At 47.1% G+C, this 20,339-nt stretch overlaps 2 non-coding genes and 1 pseudogene across 3 annotated transcripts; 1 reads left to right on the forward strand and 2 right to left on the reverse strand.

Annotated features, from left to right (window-relative positions):
• Positions 1 to 6,292: 6,292 nt before the first annotated feature.
• Positions 6,293 to 6,365, reverse strand: TRNAA-AGC (transfer RNA alanine (anticodon AGC)). The gene has a single exon. It is a non-coding gene; the product is annotated as a tRNA-Ala (tRNA).
• Positions 6,366 to 10,850: 4,485 nt separating this feature from the next.
• Positions 10,851 to 10,923, reverse strand: TRNAA-AGC (transfer RNA alanine (anticodon AGC)). Its single transcript has one exon. It is a non-coding gene; the product is annotated as a tRNA-Ala (tRNA).
• Positions 10,924 to 14,726: 3,803 nt separating this feature from the next.
• LOC144129704 (uncharacterized) lies at positions 14,727 to 18,984 on the forward strand (annotated as a pseudogene). Its single transcript, XR_013313925.1, has 4 exons — positions 14,727 to 14,756; positions 16,837 to 16,971; positions 17,326 to 17,493; positions 18,631 to 18,984. The product of XR_013313925.1 is annotated as an uncharacterized LOC144129704 (transcript).
• The last annotated feature ends 1,355 nt before the right edge of the window (positions 18,985 to 20,339 follow it).

Genomic DNA, 20,339 nt, shown 5'->3' on the forward strand with positions numbered 1-20,339 from the left:
TTCCGCGCTAACTTTGAGAGTGGATATCAATGTGGTATTCCCCTGCTGCCTCCGTGCTTCTGTAGCCGCGTCTGAAATCCTGTGGCAGCCATTTAAGAAGAAACCTCACCCCTCTAAAAAACAAAAATGTTGTGGAGGTGCTGGGTATCGATCCCAGTACCTCTACCTCGCATGCTAAGCGAGCGCTCTACCATCTGAGCTACACCCCCGACAGAGTACGCACCGCTGTGGGAAGCTATAGAGAGCTGATTAGCTTGCCGGTTCGCTCTCGCCGATGACCCAAATGGGATCCGGTTGGGAGCAGAGCCCATTCGACGTTGAGCAACCAAGCCGCAGCGGACGCTTGTAAATTTCGCCACCATTAACCAGTCAACGCACACACGCACGAACAGCTGCTGCCCCTTTAACGGCGGTACGCTAGGTGTGCCGCTTCAGCAATCTCATCAAGTGGCAAGCGTCGAGAACGAGAACGCGTACGTCTTGTTACAATTAGGCTCTCGCTTATAGCGTCTAGGCTCGAAACGAATATGAAGTGTCTGCTTTTGCGCGGTAGTAATTCCTAAAGAGAGACGCACCCTTGAGGCTGCCCGTTACAGCAAGTCTTTTCAAGTACAAAAAATTTCAGTAGCATGCTTATTCGGCGCAAGATAGAACCGACGATAGCGTTACGTTAAGGAACAGGTAATACGCTCTTCAAGCCGACGAGCCAATGTCTCGAATAAAAGCAAATTAACGTTCACCTATGGGTTTAACATTCGAAGCTTGAAGTACTTTTCGTGGCTGAGCACAGAGAGGAAAAGCGTGACGGGCAAGTAACAGTGTAACAGAAACGCATGATCGCACCCAGCTTCTGCAGTGACTTAACTGTAACCTTTCTCTGCCCTTTCACTTCTTTCGCTGCCGAGTGTCAGTTGAGGGCAATAATATGCTTTTAAGGAATCGCTTCAAGTACAGTGGACTGTCACATATAATAGGACGTTAGAAATAGAAGCATAAACTAAATAAGTTTGGGGAAAACGACGAGGATGACGATAAGCATGACGTTATTAACCCAAGAATAAAGAAGATGAAGAAGTATTCGGTCAGGTGAGAAGAGTTGACTGGTGGAGTAGAGAAGAGGAAGACGACGACGACAAGCATTACGTGCACCAACGCCAAGGTTATAAAAGCGCGAGGGAGAGCGAGGCATGGCGGGGGGGGACAGAGAAGTGGAGGTTCCGGCAGGCCAGGAACACCTCGGCTGGAAGAGAGCAACGCCGGCTACTGCTCCGGTGGTCTCGAGTTATACGGCGTCGCACCGTGCCGTTCCTGAGCCCGTTCTGGGGAGTCAACGGATGGCGCCACCACCTGCTACGGCCAGGGGTGCCAGCGCTGTTGCCACCCATCCGAGTGGTGCCCACAACGCCAACATCGCCAGCATCACCTCCACGGGCACTTGGACCGGGAGCTTGTACGACGCCGCCAACGACACCAGCCTGAGCACTTCGAACGCCATCTCGACGCCGGCTACTGGACCCATGCAACGCTTCATCAGCACCGATCCATGAGCACGAACGCCGAACGCTAGTAGACTGGATGGTCCCGGGTAATGTGCATTGGTAGTCTTTGTGTTTTGTGTTAAGTTTGTTATTTAGGTTTGTGTGCCAGTGTTTGTGTCACGTAGGGTGTATTAAATGGGCGTCTGTGTGGGTACACCTGTAGCCTAGTCCAATCTTTTGGCCCGGGTATTCTCCGGGGATCCGTGACTAGGACAACTGCACCCAACTTTCATTGTGGCTCATGTTCTGTAGTTTGGCTTTTTATTGCAGACATATGTTTGGAAGTAATCTTGCAGTATAGTTTTTCTCACACATCCACCCACATCACACACAAACTAGGCATTTTCACCATCTCCCTTTCCATTATGCCCATAACACGCGCACGCATAAGCAAAGACAGGGTGTAGAAGAAGGACGACAGGCAGCTAGAGTACCGTTGTCTATGTGCATAGTGTCACGCCAAGTATAGAAGTGCACAACTTAAAGAAACAGCAGTTGATAAGGATGGGCCATGGTCCGAGGTGTCCTATATTCGCCTGCCGACCAGTTACAACAGTAACAGTTAACAGTAACAGTTACAACAGCTTTTGATGTTTAGCTCTATCAAACAAGGCCGAGGTACAAAATCCTTAAATTTATAACTTCGTCGGGGTGGTTAGCTTTTTGTTTAGGTGGCAGGAACAGAAAAAACAGAGGGGTACTTTGTGTCACGGAGGAATTCTGTGCGGCGGTCACTGCAGGCCTAATTTTCATCCGACTAAAGCTCACAGAAACGCGTTTCCCCACTCATATGACTGCGTTAGAAGGAGCTGTGGGGTAAAGAAGAAATCTATAGAGCACATCGCACAGCATTTAAGGTGCTGGCATCTGTCACTGCAGGAGGCGATCTGCCATCGGGCGCGTTATCTGTCAGTCATGTGTTGACATTTGTTATGAAGTCTCATTACTGAAACATTGCAGCGCGGTGTTTTTTATCTCCAACAAACTTCACGTAACAGCTCTACTGGTTTGTTGTCACACAAACCATCCAAAGGCTATCAAAAAATAAACACCGCATCGGTGGCACATTTGCGCGCACATTTACTACTTGATCAGGCTGTTAGAAAACGTTCCAGGCGTGCACACGTGCTGCAGTTAAAACTGCCCACGGTATTCGTACGGCACTTTAGTATACCCCAGCCACGACCTTTACTGAATAAGTTGGTACCAGGGGCGCAGCCTTGGGGGGGGGGGGGGGAGCTTACGAAGCTTGACCCCCCCCCCCCCCCCTACCCCCCAAATTTTTTCGAACTGTCACGCACCGCTGACCGAAACAACCACCGGCGCCGGAAGTCATTTTGGATTTTGCCCCCTACAGTCTCTTTTTCAGATTATAAAAGACAATTGGCGCGAAAATTGCTGACTCGGGTCGGATTTCGTGGCAACGCCCATGCACCTGATGTCATGTAACGCAAGGGGCCCCATCCTAGCAGAAACTTTCAAGGGCCTATCGATGGCTCGCTGTTGCGACTAAAATTTCAGTGCAATTACTCGCGATACATGACCGGTGACAGCTGCTGCTGCGCAGTACACTCAAACGAAGAACAGCGTTTCTGAGATTTTTCCGTGGCCGTTGCATATGTATAAAAATGTAAAGGTTCTTGAACGACAAACGTTCATTAAAATATTTGTGCTCTACTTGCTAATTTCATGGCCTTCACGTTTTTCATATCAGCGGCATGCACTGCTTTGCTGGTTCCAGACCGATACAGTTCTAGACTTCGTGTGATATTTTCTTTACCTAATTAATACGCAAAAACATGGAAGCACTGGTATCAGTTATGTCTGCCACGAGTGAACGCTAAGGGGATACTTGGTATGACGTGATTACAAGACATAAAACTGAGCAGGGGACAAGAAACAGGAGAGAAGCAAACAGGACGAGCTCGCCCTGTTTCCTTCTCTCCTGTGTCTGGTCCCCTGCTCAATTTTATGTTTTGTAATCATGTCTGCCACAATTATTACGACATACGAATGCATTCTTTTATTTTCAAAAATACATATTTCACCTGGCTAGACAGTGCGTAGCGTTATCTGATACACAATGGCATTGTCAATGGCAATGCAGTTGTTATTGTTGCGTTTGATCCTTCCACAAATTATATGAGGAGGCCGCGCTGCAACATGAACACCCCCCTCCCCCTCCGAACAACATTTCTGGGTATGCCACTGGTTGGTGCGTCTTTAAGAGAAAGAAAAGCAGCGAAAAAAGACGCAGGACCAGGAGAAGACGCACACAGACACACAGTTTGTGTGTGTTTTGCGTTTAGTACACGCAAATACATGTTGAGACACATTTACTAGTGCTGGTGGTTTAACAGAGGCGGGTTAGCCTCGTAATGGCCTGTCCGCAATTTCTCCTCCTGAGTCTCTGATTTCAATAATGCTGTCTCTACCAGTGATGCGCAAGACCAGTGTTCTCTAAAAAAAACTTCGAGTGATTTTTACAGTGATCGACGCTCAGTGAGCCCTAGCAGAGATTCGTATTTTCAATTCCATTTCCTTTCCATCCAAGCGGCCGAATTTCTCACCATAAACTGTAAGCGCGGTTTGATGGGGATTAAATGTATTTTCAAAATTCAAAAGTTTATTTCAAAATACCACTTGGTTCCCGAGGAGGTGACAAAAAAGCAAAACACACTTGCCTGACGAAGTGGCACTCCGTTTTCACTCTTGCACTCAGAACAGCAGGCAATTTTTACACAGAATTCATAAACCCATTCGTCCCTAGGAATAGTACACAGAAAAGTCATCCATAAGCACATATTCATGTAACACAGATGAGTAGAAAAAAAGGAGAAAATTGAAGAAAAATAACGTGAAGAACCGGTATGTCTAAAACGCACTGTACATAAATACACAATATCTAAGACAATACGGCGACAAATAAAAAGGAATGGCATGCATAACCGAGCAGGCAAAAAAAGAGAATAACCGTGCTGTAAGATGCCTCCTGGAATGTTGTAGTCCATGTACTTTTTAGTCATATGTGCGCTTCTTCAAGTGCCTCGGTGCCACGTGAATTCTGGACAATCTGCACTATTGGAATCGATCCACACCCTCAGCTGTCACAGCTGTCACCGCCTTCTATGCCTTTCATGGTTTTCTTTTCCTAGTGATTCAAATCAGAGAATTGATTTTGGGGGGAACCTGCTTATCGCTCTCCCCTTTTTTTCTCCTCTGTCACAATACAGTATTTAGAGAAACGAACGTCGATACAACGGGCGAGGTCCATCCCGAATGCGAAGCGCTGAAGTGGCCATCTTGAATTAATGTGGGTTCAGCATGAGTAATAAAGCGATCACAATTACGATGCCAGCGGTAAAACTCCACTGATGAGCTAACGTCTCAGAAAAGAGGGGTGTAAAGCACTTACAAACAGCCTGCTTGCGGAGAATAGTTGCGTTGTCGTAAAACACCACCGCATTTCACTGTCAACATCACGCTGCTAATATCATCAGGCACCGAGGCGGGCATTCCTTTTCGTCTTTTGCTTCATTACTAATTTTTTCTACGTAGCTACGCAAGGTCACGTGCATTGCAAAGCTTCCTTAAGTTCAAGCATTTCCCAGTTTTCGTTGCATTCCTCTTTGCACTTACGAGAGCATTATTTATGGCACTTTCTCCTCTCAGAATGCACTGTGGTTCCTAATGACCTGGTTGTTTGTTGCAACAGAAAGTGGTAATCATTACGATGTTTCTGCGGCGCGCAAATTAGCTAGGAAGCTGACGGCATGCACCAAGATAGAAATGTAAGCTGTAGCAGCCTATTACCGATGACACTGAAAAAATGCAACTTTTGTTTAAATTGAGGCAACTACTGCGACGAGCTCTTCGGCCCTAATTTCTGGAACTTGAGGACATGCGGTATCGCAAGCAGTTGCGACAGTCGAATGCATGCGCTGCTTTCCTTGAGCCTGTGTGCGAATGCACAGCCCGGCACGCGGCAAATCACACTTGGGCTAAGTTATAAAGACATACACTTCACTCTTAGCGGAATATTTAGAGCCGAGCAAGTCGGTGGATTGCCGGATTATTGCCAGCTGACCGTCCAGTTGGGCTGACGCCAGCAAGGTGGAAAGCGGTGAAGAAAATGGCTGTACTGGTGTGCGTCGGAGATCGAGAAACAAGATAGTTCAAATGAGCGTACAAGGAAGAACATCACGAGGGTTCTGAACGGAACAGAGGTGGCACAGGCAGAGACGGGCAGTACTGATGAGAATTTCTGCATGGATTTTATGAAGGATGTGCGATTGAGGTACAATGAGGTCAGAATGAGCATTATAAAAACTTCATTGTCAAAACTGCCTTCGCAGCAAGGAAGCATTGCGCAAAGCACTGTTTTTGAGATGCATGAGAACAGACAATAGCCACCGGTGCTCTGGTGGCTTATTCTGAAGCACCGTCGTAGTTTGCAGCTCTAAGAGTGGTTTTCCGCTGTGGAAGTGTTGATTGGGCGACTGAATAATATTGTTGGTTTCCATGGTTCACCTGGTGTTCTTGAAGCCGCTTTAGCAGGCGATTTCCAGTCCGTATTATCGACCTGTTCCCGTATAGATCAATAGACAACGCTATGTTCGACACTGCTAAATAACGCACTTTTTTGAAAATGAAGGAATTGAGGCGCGAGACCTTCACAGGCGGCTGCGATAGTCCAGGTGCCAGGTGACTGCATAGTCTACTCAATAAGTGTGAAAAAGGAAAAAAAAAAGTCGTGGAGGTGCTGGGTATCGATCCCAGTACCTCTCGCATGCTAAGCGAGCGCTCTACCATCTGAGCTACACCCCCCCACACGGCACACGCCGCAGTGGGAAGCTCTTGAGAGCTGACTGCCTTGCGCGTCGCTCTCGTCGATGACCCAGATGGGATCCGGTTGGGAGCAGAGCGCATTCGCCACTGAGAAACCGATCAAGGCGGACGCTTGTAAATCTCGCCACCATTAGGCAGTCCAAGCATACACGAACGAACAGCTGCTGCTCCTTCAACGGCGGAACGCTATGTGCAGTGTGTCATGAATCTCTTTTTAACTCGCATCGAAGAGGCAAGTATAGTTGGCCTGAAGCGTCGAAACTCAGCAAGCATCTTGTCACAAGCAGGCTTTCGCGAATAGGGTGTCGTTTCGAAATGAATATGAAGTTGTGTTCGCGCTTGGCGATAATTCTTGAAGATAGAAGCACCCCCATAATTGCCTGTTACGGCAAGTCGTTGAAGTGCAAAATTTCAGGAACAAGCTCATTCGGCGCAAGATCGAACAGGCGATAGTGCCGCGCGCCCGGAACAGAAGTTACGCTCTGGAAGCTGACGAGACAATGTCTCGAGTAGAAGCAAAGGAACCCCCCGGCTGTTGGTCTAATTAGGATTCGAAGGTTGAATAACTTGTGCAAGGCCAAACAGAAGAAACAAGAAGCGCAGACAGGAGCTTAAGCGTGCGCACAGAGGCGTGGCCCAGAGGTGCGGTGCAATGTCTGTCTCTCCGTTATGCATACGAGTCCGAAGTAGAGAGAGGCCGGGTAGATAGGCTCCTTGAAAGCAGAAACTGAACAAGGGAGAGGGGAGATACAGGTTGCTTGCACATGTTTCGACATGACTTGTCTACGCGAGGCACGCATGCGTAGAAAAGTACACATAGGCAGCCTGTAAGACCGCGGGTACCCTGTGTAATGTTGTCTATGTGTACGGTGTCACACCAAGTACACGGTGCACATAGACAACGTTACATTGCGTTGCATACTGTGCGTGACAACTTGAAAAAAGCAACAGTTGACAGGAATGGGCCACGGTCCGCGGCGTGCTGTATTATTACTGCGCTGACCCTGCAGTTACAACTGTAAACGAAATCAGCTTTTTGATGTTTAACATATAAACAAGCAAGAGGCATAAAAATTCATGAAGGTGGCTATCTTTTTTCTTAGGCGATAGGTGAAAAAAATTACGGAGTACGCTAAAGACTACTTACGGGCTCTGAATGCGAAAACATGTAGGTGATGAGATCGGCTGCGGCGATGGCGTGGCCAGTGAACCTGATCTGTTGGCGCCACCTTGGTTTCAAAACCCACTTTAGGAGTTTTATTTTAGAGCGCAGCCGTTCGTGGTTTGAGACGCGTCACCGCCGTAGGTGTAACCGAGTGAAACCAAATATATATATATATATATATATATATATATATATATATATATATATATATATATATATATATATATATATAAAAATAATCATGGCCGCGACCGCGATGCATAAGATGCATAATAGAGAGAGACAGTGCACCGCACCTCCGGCTCCTCCTGCCCCTGTGCGCACGCTTGTGCTCCCGATGACGCCTTGTGCAAAACTGAAACACAGTGTTCCCCCGTGCATTGCACATCGTCATCTGCATCAAATATTGCTGTTAGCGAACTAATATTGTCGCCAGTCGTGCCGATGACCAACCAATGCAAAACAATGAGCCTACAGAGACTGAGAGCGCGAGGATAACGCCGCAGCCAATCACGCCTAGCTTTAAACTGCAGCACACCCCCGCGCTGTACATCCCACATCGTCGTCTTCTTCAACTAATACTGCTATCGAACTAATATCGTCGCGATACGTGTTGACCCAGCGAAGCAAAACGACCCAGCGCAGAAGAGAACAAAAATATGAGCCTATAATGAGACTCCGATCGAGGTACACTCAAATTTCGCATTACGGAGAATCGTAATCGTCCTCAGAATTTTTTCTTTCTTTCGTGGTGAGGTCATGTGGGTTTACGGGCCGCCTGGCGTGGACAACGACAACGCCGGATTTTCCGCCTCATGAGCCATATAATGCTTCCGCATTAAAATCGACGACTCAGTGGTAAAGAGGCCCAGCTGCTGACCCGAAAGACACGGGTTCGACTCCGGTCGCGGCTTTCGCATTTCAATGGAGGCGAAATGCTAGACGCCCGTCTACCGCGTGGTGTCAGTGCACGTTAGAGAACCCCAGAAGGTCGAAATTAGACGTAGTCCTCCACAGCGGCATCCCTCATAGCCTTTGACGCTTTGAGGCGTTAAACCCAACAAACCATTCAGCAAACTGGAGGACTACTTTTTCTCACGAAGGAATTCTGTGCGGCGGCTACTGCAGATTTAATTTGCATCCGTATTACACCTCAAAGAAACACGTTTCTTCACTCCGATGACTGCGTTAGAAGAAGCTGTTGGGTACAGACGAAATCTTGCGACACGCCGTGCAGCATTACAAGTGCTGGCATCTGCCACTGCAGCGGGCGGCCTGCGGTAAAGCGCGTCACAGGTCAGTCATGCGTTGCCATACTTGATGAGGTTCTGTTAGTAAAAGAATGCAGCACGGTTTTTAGAGCGAAAAGCTCTACTCCTCCCATGCCTAGCCTGAAGGTCAACGGATCTTAGATTTGACCTCTAACGGGTGGCGCGGCGCCCCGCATATGCAAAATCACGCGTGGCAGGCGACTCGACCTTCTTCATCTTAACGTTCACCGCCACAGCTGCGCGCTTGACAGTCACGTCCGCCGCTGCATCGACCGCCGCTGTGGGCGCTCGCTCTCGCACTGGTGGCGCGTGATGGATCACGTGATTTGCTGTCGCTGAGAAAGAGAGAGAAACAACTTTATTGCCAAGGATTTGTAGATCGTGGCCGACTGTACCTCAGCTTAACGCCGATACAGGGGTGACCTCCAAGGCTCAGTTAACAAGCGCTTCCTGTATTGTCTTCTTCTGCTCCAGCAACAGTTGATTCCAGCTCTCTTCGGAGGGAGCTGGCAGGCGCTTACGTGGTGGAGGCTCGACCTCACATCTCCACAATATATGATTTTGGGTTGCCATTTGCTGGCATTTTAGACAGGCGGGGTTATACTCCCCGTTTGTAATAAATGATAACCTTTGAGGGCTAAGAATAAATCGAGTCTAGATACATCTTTGCATCGTTGCTTGGGCTTTGCTAAGGTCCGCATGCGGAGGCGGAAAAATCCGTCTTCTAGCTTTATAATAGTTATAGTTGGTTATCGCATGGGACGTGGTCAGTGCTTCACCACGCGGGGGTCCGAGTCTGAGGGACTGATCTCCCGGTTCGTAAGACCTCGCGCTATATGATCTACTTCCATGTTCCCCGGATTACCTGAATAAGTTGGGACCCATGCTAATTGTATTAAATGTGGAGTGCAACCCCACAAAATGCCGGCTGCCGTCTTGCCTACCGCACCTTTTCATAAATTCGTAATGGCTCACTTGGAGTCACTTAAGACGGTGTGCGTCGATGGATCCGTGATGGCTACCGCCACGGCAGCCTCTTCGTCTTTTACAACTGAAAAGCTTTAACCACAGCCGTGTTAATTATTCTTCCTTCCCAGTTTCTGCACATGCTGTGAATTTGTGGTAGGTTTGCTTAGCTGCGTCTACGCATACTGCATGGGGTTTGCAGTCTTACTCGACTTTCAACGCATCAGCTCTCGCTGTTCGTCTCCCATCGAGTCTGCCTCTAAGCATATTCTCACGTATTGGTTTGACGATTCTTGCTCTCGGTGAAGTCTCGAAAAAAAAAAATGAGCCAAATCAAAACCATGCCTAACCATGCTTAACAGAGCTTTCGCTCTGTGTATCCTGGCTCAGGTGAGTTGGGCCACAGTCACTTTTTTTTTCATCACTACATACTTGACATAACAGCTCAAATGACTTGTCACATGAACCTTCCAAATGTTACCACCAATTCAATCCCGCATCGGCGCCGAATTTGCGCAGGCATTTTCTCCTCCCACTAAGGTGGAGTAAATTTGTAATAAGGCAGCAAATTACTCATTGGCATCCACCCAAGCTCAGCCATACGACTACAAAGGAAATCTATAAACTTTCCACAGAAACCAGGCAGTTAAAGAAAAATTCGTGTTGGCCCGGAGGCTGGACTGAGAGGTGAAAACTCACACGTATAGCTTTTGGGATGCTTGTGAACAGACAATAGCTACATGTGCTTCGATGGCTCATTCTGAAGCACCGTCCTGTTCTACAAACGGTTCTGCGCTGTGGAATTGCTGAAAAATATTACTGGTTTCCATCCTCGCTTTTTGATCCGCTTTAGGAGCAATTTCAAGGCCATCTTATCAATCTGTTCCCGTATAGATCAACGGCAGACGCCATGTTCGACACTGCTAAGGAAAACACCCAGTTTTGTAAATGAAGGAATTGAGGCGCGAGATCTCCACAGGCGGCTGCGATAGTCCAAGAGCGAGGTGATTGCATAGTCGAGTCAATAAATGTGGAAACATAAGTAAAGGAAAAAAAAAGCCCTGGAGGTGCTGGGTATCGATCCCAGTACCTCTCGCATGCTAAGCGAGCGCTCTACCATCTGAGCTACACCCCCGACACAGCGCGCCCCGCAGTGGGAAGCTCTTGAGAGCTGAGTGCCTGCCTTGCCGCGTTGCTCTCGTCGATGACCCAGATGGGATCCGGTTGGGAGCAGAGCGCATTCGCCACTGAGAAACCGATGAGATCGCGTGGTAGTGAACCTCGCTGCAATCAACCACATGTCCCGCTGCGTTGAAGACGATGATGAAGATGCGATGTGGCGTCAGTTTGTTTTGCCAGCAACCAGGCAAAAGGCAGGTTCCAAGATACGCCAGAGCATTAACATGCATCTTGCATTCATTTATCGTAAACAGCTCTTTGCGAATAGCGTCTTGCTTCTAAATGTGTATAAAGCGGATACTGCTTTCCGTAGTGGTGCTTTCTTAGAAGTGGAGCACGCTTTACACGTTACGATCAGCTATTTATTCACCTCATGTTAACATCGGGCGTAGTCCGCGGAAGTTCATTTCCGAATTTGCTGAAGCTCTTCGCGTCACGTCACTGACGTTGTGGAACATGTAACCGCGGTTTGTGTTGTATGTACGCACTAAATACAGGCGTTGTCCGCTTCCTCGGCGCGTTTCTAGAGAGGGTCACTCTAGGAGGGCCTTGTAATGGGTGCTTGGCTGCAGACGTGGAAAGCTCTGCAGACAGTGCAAGAGCTGTTTTGTTTCTTGCGGTTCAAAGTGCATCCAGTCTTGCTTTGTGACTCGCGTTTCCTCTATGCATCAATATGTAAAAATTTCAGGGTGCTGAGGTTTCGATACAAGATAAGAAGTTCGGCACGTTCGAACTCTAATCGCACTTCTTCATTATGTCGCTCTTAAAATAGAAGAGTTTCAGCGTTGCGGCTTACAGACGTTTTAAAAATTGTGGAAATGCATTTTTGGTTCTCTTATCAGTCGCAACAAAATCAGTGATCTCGTAGTCAATTTATAAAGCTTCTATTTGATTCACCAGACACGTCGCGAGAACTATACCTTATTCCTTGAAAAATAAAAATATTGGTGTGGAGACTGCAGGGCGTTAGATGAACTGCTGCACATTCCACATTAAAACTGTTCATTCTGATCAAAAACAACTAACGTCAATGTCTCATTTCATAGTGAGGAGCGCTCACCGGCTCGTGGCGTGAGATGCTGATTCGTAGGGGCCTTCCTCCTAAGCGCGACACGTGCAAACCGTTTGCTCAGAGAAGTGCCCAGCTCGTACGCGCTACCATTCGAATACGTATATCACATCGCCACACCTGCTGCTCTTCTCGACGCTCCTGGTTACTTTATAAATTCGAACAATGCTCAGTCACGGTCAGTAGAGGTCCAGGCCACTTGCAGTGAGAAGGACATCCTCACTTCACCAGCGAGAGTGACAATTCGCAAACAAGTGGGTCACTTTGTAGGTTATATGGGAAGTCGTAAGTTTGGGTGTGCTGGGTATTACATATACTAAGACAGCTTCGATGGATGGATGGATGGGTGGATGAATGGATGGATGGGTGGGTGGATGGATGGATCGGTGGGTGGGTAGATGGATGGATGGATCGGTGGGTGGGTGGGTGGATGGATTGATTGATTGTCGTTCGCAGCGTCGTCTCCCTCTAAACATTTTCTCTCAGCATCTTGAATCTTCATTCTAACGACCAGCGCGAAATTCGACAAGAGACTGAAAGAAAAGACAACACGTGCGCTGAAGAACAACCGCAAATTTATTGCAACGGAACGGGTGTATATAGGGGAAAATAATCTACAAGACAAAAAAAGAAAACATCATTGAACAACGTTATTGAGGACACTCATCCAATAACAACAACTCATTATTTTGCAGGGCGACCGAAGGTTTTTCCATGAATTTGTCCTGCTTTTCAGCGATGACATCAGATTCAAAGATTTGCCTAGAAATTTGATTGTTTTTACTGCAAGATATTCAGGTACTGCGAAGGTGTGGGAGGCAAAGGTGCTTGGTTCGCTTCTTGCAGTCTCGGCAGTGAAGCCCGAGATTGTACGATGGGGCTGGTCGTCACAATGCACACCAACCAGCTCGCCCAGTATAGCGTGCTTATAAGTTATATTGAATCTGTTCCTGCTTTCTTTGATTTGTTTTACCCAGCCAGCTTATATGGTTCCAGAATTTCCTCGGCGCCCCTTTAGTTGCATAATTAGACAATGAGTGGATGAGACCGGCGTGGTCATATTCCTGCATGACGCCTGGGGTCCTAACTCACTCGTGGTAACCGTTGCTGCCGTTGCAACCACAAGAGATTACCCAGTGTGCACCTTTTGCTACAAGGCAGCTCCTGCAAAATTGAGTTAGAAGTGGTCCCCGCACTGGTGAAAGTTCGGAAAGTATTCGCAAAGAATGGCGCAGATTTACCGCCGTATTCACAAACGGGCCTAACCCTTCTTTACCTTACCTTGCTAGAGAGGTGACTTTCGTACAGGTTACGGAAAGTAAGATACGGGGAAGGTCAAGCCGAGTTTCAGAAACTTACCTTTCGGCAGGCTTACGGAAAGCACCCATACCCGTGTAAGTAAGAGGTATGGTAGCGAGGCCAAAAAACCATTAAAGCTTCCGTCATCAGTGCATGCATTCACAATTTTTTCTATCCTATATAAAGTAGTTAAACAAATACTAGAGCTTTCATACACATTCATCAGGCAAAATTAGGTAGTCTCGATGCAATTGCGACGCACTTTTCCTTTTGGTCTAGCCACAATGATAGGACAGCCGTCGCTACAAGAAACTTTGTTGAGTCCACGTCGCTTTTTGTTTATTTTTGTGTACCTCGTGTGTTGTGCCTGTGCGCTTGTGTCTTTTTTGTTGTTTGCGCTTTCTTTAATCAGTAAACCTAGCATTTAAGTTTTCTGTACATATTATATTGTATTTTACTGTCTATTTATTTGTTTGAAAGCGTCTAAATGGAGCAAAAAAAGAACAACGTTTACGGAGAGCGAGCGCCGCGTCCTGACGGATATGGTGAACATGCACGAGTCAGTGATCAAATGTTAATAGAGCCACGGGGCCTCGATAAAAAATTGGCTGTGGTTTAGCTCTGATTAAACCTGGAGTGACGCGATAGCTACAGCTGGCCGAGTGGAACTCGCTCAGTCAAATTGCAAAGTCAGTCTTTCGCCGCTCCGTTTCGTTGTGCGTTCCTTCTTCATTTTCGTCCCTGGACGTGGATTCACTCTCTCCCCCTCTGCCTCTCCACTCTCCCCCCACTCGGTTTCGCCGGCGCGCCACTCCGCCCAGCTTCTCCGCACCACGTGACCAACCACGTGACCACGTGGCGGTGCCACCAAGCTGAAGGCTCGAAATGCTAGCGTAATGTAGCTATCGCTACAAATGAAGAAGCGCAAGGTTCTGGCCTAACATTATACATTCATTAGGCAATATTAAACTTATATTTGGAAATGTGGCGGAGTGCTTGAGTCTTGCTTCACCTCCGCCACGGGTTAGCCCCGCATTGCAATGCCTCCGGGATCGGCCCAGGACATAATAGCGCGCCACTTTTCTTTCAATTAGCGCGCTACTTTTCAGCACGTGGCAACGATTGTGGCTCAGCTTGAGCCTGTGGGCAGGCCTGTGCACTTTCCTTTTCATTCTTCCTGACAACAGCAGCAAGCAAGCAAGCTGTTCTACGTTGCCTCCCGCTTCATCTGGCCTCGGTGCTGAAGTGTGTCTTGCTTCTGCAGATCCTGTAACTGCCTCTGCGTCTTCTGGCCTGTCGTCAACTCCGGGTGAGTCCATTCCGCGAGTGGGGGATTTGGCCAGGTATTCCCCTTTTGGATGTAGACTTTATGTCTCTTGAGGCTTAGGGCAATGGCTGTGACTTCCCCGGTCACAGGTCCGGTAACCTGGTTGCACAAAAGAGGGCTTTTGTGCAAATCAGCGGGCTTGCATTGTGTTGCAGACTCGCTGCAGTGCACCTCTTTCGCCTCACTTCCGGTTGAAGTGAATCGACATGAGGTTGGCGAAGAATGGGGTGGTTTTATTGAAATGTTAGTTGGTTTTATAGCCCCCTGGCTAGGGGTGTCGCCGATACCCCAGGCGATAACGTAGCTTATCCGGTGAGCCCGGAGTAGATAAGCACGGCACGTGTCGGCAGCGCATGCGACTTCACAACACCGGTGAAAACATTTCTTCCCGAACAACTTGCCCGCGTAAAAGGAATAATCCGCGGTGTGGATCCCTCCGCTACGCTGGAAGAAATTATTGAAGAGTTCTATGATGCCGGTTTTGGCATCCTCTCAATTTCCCGCTGCAACAGAGAGGCTGGATGCTCTCGTATTGCAACTGAATCAGTTATCGCAAAATTCGCGGGGATTCTTGCCCATGTGAGAGCAAAGTCTGGTCCATTGTATACTGTGTTGACCCACTGCAGCCCCGACCATTACACGGTAAGAACTGCTGGCGTTTTGGTCACAGTGGCAAATCTTGCAAGTCGGCAACGCGCTGTCGCGTTTGCGGCGGTGATAATGCTTCGGACGTCTGCACCTTTGAGTCGTTTAGGTACTACCTTTGCCACTCTGATCACACATCTGACGATCCCGCCTGCCGAAGCGTGCCGATGAACAGTGTCTTGAACATTTTTCAGCGCGACCGATGCGTGCGCGTGGATGCGTTTGCCCTACCTGAGAGAAGACAGAGCTCGTGCGCAAGTGTTGTCCGCACGACCGCTACCGATGTGGAGGCAAGGTTAACTAAGTCGGTTGTCACTGCGGTGGAGAAGGCTGTTGCTGGTGTACGTGACCACAGGATGAGTTCGTTCAGTGATGCATTATCAAAAGTAAATTCCGCGCAGTCTGCTTCATTGGCTTTAGGTAATCTAACGTCGTCTATATGTTCTCCCTCCTATATTCTTCCTCCTATTATGATCACTGAAACATGGTACACATGTGAGGATGGTGTGTTGAGTCTGCCTGGATACAGAGGTTTTCATTTAAAAAGACAAACCGACGTGGCGGTTGGGTGCTGCTGTTCGTATCGGAAAGATTTTTCTGTTCCTTGCAACCAGCATTTTCAGAAGTTAATGACTGTGAAGCTTTAACGCTACAGTGTGAAAGCAAGCTATTTGTAGTCCTTTACCGCCCACCGCAAGGAGACATGAACAATTTTTTGGCTATTTAGAAAAGATGCTAAATTTTTCAACTGCTAATAAGATCAATTTCGTTCTAGGTGGTGACTGCAAATTTCTCTTATTAGAAAACACATTTCCGGCATGTGAATTTCCGATACTTTTTGATTCATATTTTTGTCCCAATGCTATAACTGTACCTACACGAGAAATACTCCTGTCACACGGGCACTTGTAAGGCTTTGGGAATTAAGGTCCTTTGCCCCAAAGGCGTGTGTGACGCTCATCTACACGGCAAAGTGTGGAGACCTTTGCGAAAAAGGTCCGTAGCCGCAAAGGCAGCTGTCAGCGGCCTTTAAGTTGCTTAAAGGAGCGACCCAGATGGCAGCGCCAGCTAGCGAGCTCAAAAAATAAAAAATTGACTCAATTGTAGTTTTGAAAACGTAGAAAATATATATTTGATCCTGTTTATTGGTTAATTTTGCGTTACGGTGCACATAACCGTAGAGGAGGCTACGACTTAACACATCTACACTGCTAAGAAAGGACTCGAATGCTTTTAAGCAGCCGCATCGACATGTACATGCTTGCACTTCTAGCTTTGCTGGTTCTTCGTTTGCTTTTTGTTGTGTGCGCATTTTTCGTTTGCTTGTGTTTTATGTTTTCCCGCTCGTATGTAGTTGAACTCCTTTATATAGTTACAGTGATTTGTTTTTAACCGTATTTGATTTTAATTTCGTACACAATATTAATGGAGGCAGGAAGTATTGAGGCCTCCCAGGCAACTGCCGAGTTGGGCGCGCAGAAGTGCGCAGCAAAAAAAAAAAAACAAAAACGCGCGCCCACTGGCCGGAGCGCGAAACATGGGCACTTATCCGTGTCTGAGAAGAAAACTTCTCAGAACTGCGCGGTGAGAGACGGAACGGGCCCGTTTACGAGGCCATTGTTAATTCACTGGCCGAACAAGGCATCGTAAACACAAAGAAGCAGGTGCACTCCAAAATAGAGAACTTGACAACAGAATATCGATGAGTAGTGAACATAGCCAAGTGCTACTGTTATATATACCGTGGCATTATATTAGTTAGCTAAGTGTCGCGAAATTTTGTGCTATGATAACCGCGCGGCAGCTTTCAAAACAGGCGACAGGCGAGGCGTAGTTTTGACTCACATTACGTGAGAGGGGCTGCTGCACTGGGTTGGGGGCAGCTTCTGGCTTTTCACACAACGTGCAGTGCGTGAAAATGCGTACTTGCCGCAGTAGCCTTGTTTATTCAATAGCAGCAGTTAAAATAGGCATTTGTATGAGATACTGTTTTGAATACCCGAGTGTTGGGGGCGTAGTGCTCATGGGAATCTGTGTGCAGGAGGTGGTCACGAAAGCACACTGGCCAAGGTGCCATACCCTGGACATTCTACTGGGAGCTGCACAGATTTTTGGGAAGCCTGCCAGTAAGTGACCGCTCTCTGATGGAAGAGAGTAGATGCCAACCTTTCAGCACAGTCGAAGAGGTAATTTTCTTGGAAGAATATGAATCTCCGTCTGCAAGGACGACTTCTCAACCTTTGAAATTTCAATAAATATAAATGGCAGACTAATGCAGAGCAGAAAACTGCTAGTGGGAGAATTCGGTGAGCTTTATTCAAGCTATAAATCCAGCTAGATTTTCAGACTGCTCAATTGGGATGAAATTGCATTGTTTGGAGTATGAAGCCACTCTGCCCAACAAACCACTGTTCATAAGTTGTTCATCGAAGGCTTTATATCGTTTATTTTGGATGACAACGCCTTTACATATGTTATGACATGAAGGTGTATCAAACATATGAATGCAAGACTGGTAAATCACGTTAAGTGCCAAGCTCTGTTTTTTACTAAGGTGCAACGGACAGAGGCTCATTTCAGTTGTAACACTTTTGTAACGGCAGACAAAAGGATCACACCTTTACATACGTTATGACATGAAGGTGTATCAAACATAAGAATGCAAGATTGGTAAATCACACTAAGTGCTAAGCAAAACATATAAGCAGGTGATTACAGCTCTGTTTGTTACTGAGGCGTAACGGAGAGAGGCTCATTTCAGTTTTAACACTCTTGTAATGACAGACAAAAAGATAACACCTGTATATACGTTATGGCATGAAGGCGTATCAAACATATAAATGCAAGATTGTTAACTCAAACTAAGTGCCAAGTTAAAACATATCAGCACAGGTGATCACAGCTCTGTTTGTTACTGAGGTGTAACGGACAGAGGCTCATTTCAATTGTAACACTCTTGTAACGCCAGACAAAAAGATAACACCTTTACATACGTTATGACATGAAGGTGTATCAAACATATGAATGCAAGATTGGTAAATCACGCTAAGTGCCAAGTTGAAAGATATCAGCAGGTGATCACAGCTCTGTTTTGTACTGAGGTGTAACGGAGACTGACAGAGTTCTCATTTCATTTGTAACACTCTTGTGACAGACGACAAAAGATGGTTTACCACTGTAAACATGGATATGCTTTCATGGGCAACGCTTATCAGAGCACTGAGAAAAAGCATAACTTGTGGGTTATTTGTTCAATTTTTTTGCGAGCAAGTGCTTGACCTCCTGTTCATGTTTCATCATTGTTTTAAACCCTCTTCATACAGATTATCTCCGCCATGGAGACCGGCGGTGTACATGAAAGCTCATTTGAGCTTGAAACAACGGCTGTGGCAGCAGGCACATCTGCTGCTGCAGAAGATCCTGCACCAGAGCCTCAACCACACATGCGGGGCACAGCAAACACTGCCACAGTTGTGGCTAGCACCAGCCGCCAGCAGCGGAAGCGGAAGCGACCACTTTCGGCAGCCCAAGAAACCGAGCAATGTCTGCTAGAGGAGCAGCGTCTCCTGCGGCAGGATCTGAAGGAGTACAGAGCAAAAGAACTTCAGCTCCGTGAGCGACAAGTGAAGGCTGAAGAAGACCTCGTTCATGTGCTGAAGGACTTCTTGAACAAATAAAATGCTTAAATATAAGCTTGAACTCATGTAAATTCAATTATTAGGCCACAGGCTTCGTGAAAACCACAAGGCAGTGTTGTGATACAGCACTGACAGCTGTGCAAGTTTAACAACACAGCGACAAAAAGTACTTCAGAAAAGGAAAGGGCGAAAGAACAAGGCAAAATTGATGTGTACTGCGTTGTACTAGCAGTAACTAATCGTGATAGTACTGATACCGTATACAAAGACAATTGTTCACAAAAGACGCATATCGACACATATATCCATATCAGTGCTTGTGTGTCTTGCCCGAGGTTACCCATGTCCAGATCATGCCACGTCAGAAATCGCCCTAAAGGAGTGCCTCTCACATCAACGAAAACAGGTGGAAAACCCCACTGAAGTCAGTTAATTAACCTGGCTGTTCAGGCATCTAGGTTAAGAAGTTGACGTGACTGGGGTAACCCATTCTTCAGATTTTTTTGTGCAAGAAAACCACGCCTGCACGAAGGTTTGCCGTGGAAGGTAGCAAGACACAAAACTAGACATGCTGTGGTTCCACACTGGCTTCAAATGCTACCTAGGATTAAGTATGCTGCTTAGAGGTACAAAATATGGGCAGCAGTCTACGTCATGTTCAGTGCCCTTCTACTGCAGCTGCTGAAAGTAATGCACAAGAGCTGCCCGAACACTAGCCCTACCATCAACTTTTAACTGCGTAGTATGAGCAGGTTTCTCAAAAGCTCTGTCATGCTGAGAAACCTCATCCAACCATTGCTGCTTTAGCCGGGCACCAAAATGTTCACATATGTTCTTGAGAGTACAGCAGGCTGTAATATTCACAGGCACTTGCCTGATCTCGCACTCCATTTTTTTCGTGGTATATCGAAAGCGGGCTTTCATCCTCTCAAAGCCATTTTCACCAATCCTTCGGGTTTTGGACAGATGATAATTGAACATGTGTTTCTTTCTCCTGTAAAGGGCCATTATGCGGGAAGGGTTTCATGAGATTCTCCCTTAGGGCAACGGCCTGGTCGCAAAGGATGATCAGGGGCACAGCAGTGCCATTAATCACTGTGGCCAGCGTCTTGAATAGCGGGTCTTCAACTGTTTCAGCCAGATCCGATCGAGTGTACACATGGTAGTCGTGGCACCGTCCTGGGCTGCCTGCAGAAACGTACCGAAAACGGTATTTATGATCCACAAGGGCCAGAGGGATGACACTGTACCTGCACAAAAGAAAACATTTTGTATGCACAAGGTTACATGACGGAAATATTTAGCGTGTGTTTGAGAACAGCAGATCAGAAGAATCCTAATGCTGTAGAAGGTCGCCTACTTGTAAGGTGAAAACAGAAGCGCTTCAGGACATC

Source organism: Amblyomma americanum, chromosome 4, assembly GCF_052857255.1.
Source record: "Amblyomma americanum isolate KBUSLIRL-KWMA chromosome 4, ASM5285725v1, whole genome shotgun sequence".
In the NCBI taxonomy this organism is placed as follows: Eukaryota; Metazoa; Arthropoda; class Arachnida; order Ixodida; family Ixodidae; genus Amblyomma; species Amblyomma americanum.